Source organism: Schistosoma mansoni, chromosome 3 (genome assembly GCF_000237925.1).
Source record: "Schistosoma mansoni strain Puerto Rico chromosome 3, complete genome".
NCBI lineage: Eukaryota > Metazoa > Platyhelminthes > Trematoda > Strigeidida > Schistosomatidae > Schistosoma > Schistosoma mansoni.
The window spans coordinates 9,378,072-9,380,799 of NC_031497.1; positions in this window are offsets into that span (position 1 = coordinate 9,378,072).

Genomic DNA, 2,728 nt, shown 5'->3' on the forward strand with positions numbered 1-2,728 from the left:
TTCATATTATTGTCTTAAATTTTTATATAATATCTCTTACATATGTGTAAAATGTATAATTTCAAACTTTTATTTACATTTTAGTAAATGAGGTAATAGAATATGATATTATGACATTTAAACAGCTATAGAAACCAGTTATAAGCTTAAATTCACTTGGTATTGTTTACTTTATTCATACGATTGATGTTTAGGACTGTAATTGATCAGTCACTTCGTCCTATTTGAGTCTTATCAGCTGGGTTTACCTGCATCTCAGAGTTGATGTTCACTCTGCGACTCGAACCCAGTACCGTTCGCCTCGAACGCCATCGCGTTATCCACTTAGTTACTGAGTCCTGATAGCCACATGCTTGTGCAATGGGGTGAAGTCTAAATCCACTTAGTATTGTTTGTTTGAGTCTTCCTATTGATGTTTAGGACTGTAACTGGTCAGTCTCTTATTGGCATATGTGCATACTGTGCGCATTGCCTTCATTCACAAGCATGGTAAGCAAAGATGGATAGTGGCTAGCGGCGAAATCCAGTCATAAAATTTTTCTGGGTTTCGATTGTCTAAAGATTATTCTTATAAGAAGTAAAAAATAAAACTTAAGTTCACGGTGTAAAGTTAACATTCGCTGGGATTAGGAAACAGTGTTTATTTCATTATTTATTCAAACAGAACACCTTTTGGGCAATTTTTTTAGAAATAATATAGATATAAAGTAGTAAAACATGGATATTATATGGTTTGTAACTAAAAAACACCATGCATAAAAAGACGAGCGGATTATTATAAGGAATGGTGGTGGATCAACGCCAAAAGTAGTGGTTATTGAATATTAGTGTGAACGTAAACAACTGTACACAGATGGCAGGTCCAGGAATCGGACGAAATACGTCATCTAAATTCAAGTAATAATCTCTACACAAAAAAATAGAATGCAAGCACTAATGAATCATCTGTTTGCGGTGTCATTATTTAAACAGGAGCCGATCGAATTCGGCCTTGAATTCAACAAAACGAAATTCCACAGCTTTACAATTAACGATAAAAATGAATGACGTTTCTGGTTGATAGATAATAAAAGAAATTATTCTGATAGCTTTCGAGTAGACGGAAACTAAATATTTCACGACGTATGGTTTTAAATTTATTGGTAGTTATACACAATATCAACCACTTAGTAATGAATTCAAAAGGTAACTTTCGGAATTTCATTTCATGTTCAGCACAAATGAATTTCAGCAACTCTTCCGCTAATTATTTTGTTCGTGTAACACATTTGACATTGATACAGAATCACTCTAGATAGTGAAATAATCTGAGTAAAACAGGTCTGTACCATTGTAATTTGTGCCGTTGATATATCTTAAACTTTCTGTGAAACCTGAAAGTCGTTTATAAAACTGAATTTATGTTCGTGGTTAGAATTCATTCACAAGTATTACGTCAGAAAGATGTTCATTACTCCGCGATGTAACTAACTTTTGTATACAAATAGGTGCAAAAGTTGTTTTCTTACTAAAGTATTCATTTTTTGATAGATTGTTTTCATAATCATGTAAAAGTGAGGTCAAATATATATGAAATATTATTTTATTTTTCTAAATTTTTAGGTTCTGTGATAACAAAATTAACTTTAACGTAATCCAAATACCGTATGACGTATATATAAGCAAGATTTAGATGTGTATGATACTACCTCCTATCCCTTGTTTATATGTTTAATTTCATTTATTTCCACGAACTGCACCAGTTTCAAAAATGGAAATCATCTTCGTCATTTCATAATTACATGATATTTTGACACAAAAAAGCCAATTTGATGCAGTAAAACAAAATAATGGAATATCTGACAAGAATCTTAAGAAGAATTTGGAAGATATTTACAAACGGAGACTTTTTCATTGACTTCTGGAAATTTTATATACCTATCATGTTTTGTATCTTGACAGAAAAAAAGAACCCCTTACTCCCCTTTCACATACAATCTAATTCTCTTCTGTTTTTTATATTTATAATACATGCAATTTTCATATCTTTCAATTTTTTTATTTATATAAGTAAATCTGTACTGAAAAGAAGTATGTATTTATGATTGTATACTATACACAAAGTTTGTAGAAACATTGGTACACACTTACACATATACATGTACACAAATATACATGGCCCCATAGTGTTTTTTTCATTTTGTGATTATTTAATTCAATCACTATAGAGATGAATTCAAACAATTTTCTTACTTAAAATTAAATAAATAAGAGTAAAATAGGTAGAATAAACAAACTGAATTAAAATTCAATGTATCTCTAATTACTGTCATTTTGTTGTTGTATATAAAAAAAACAAACCAAACAGTAAATTTTGTCAACTGAAAGTCACTGATTTAAATGAATATAAAAAAAGATTATTTTACATATTCACTACACAGAAATATATTTGAAATAAAAATATGAAAAGAATAGAAAGGTAGTAATTTTAGAAAAGTATTAAAAAAAATTATTAGCAGAAGGGGACTTCGTGGAGAATTTAGTAATTTTATATAGTTGAGATCATGAGTCAATTGAAGCTAGACCACCATGGAAAACCAGGAAGCACTGAACGGCCGGCTCAGTGGTCTATCAGTTAATTGCTCTGGTGCGAGACTGGTAGGTCCTGAGTTCGGATCCCGTGGGGTGGGATCGTGGGTGAGCACTACTGATGAGTCCCACAATAGGAGAAACAGCCGTCCAGGCTCCA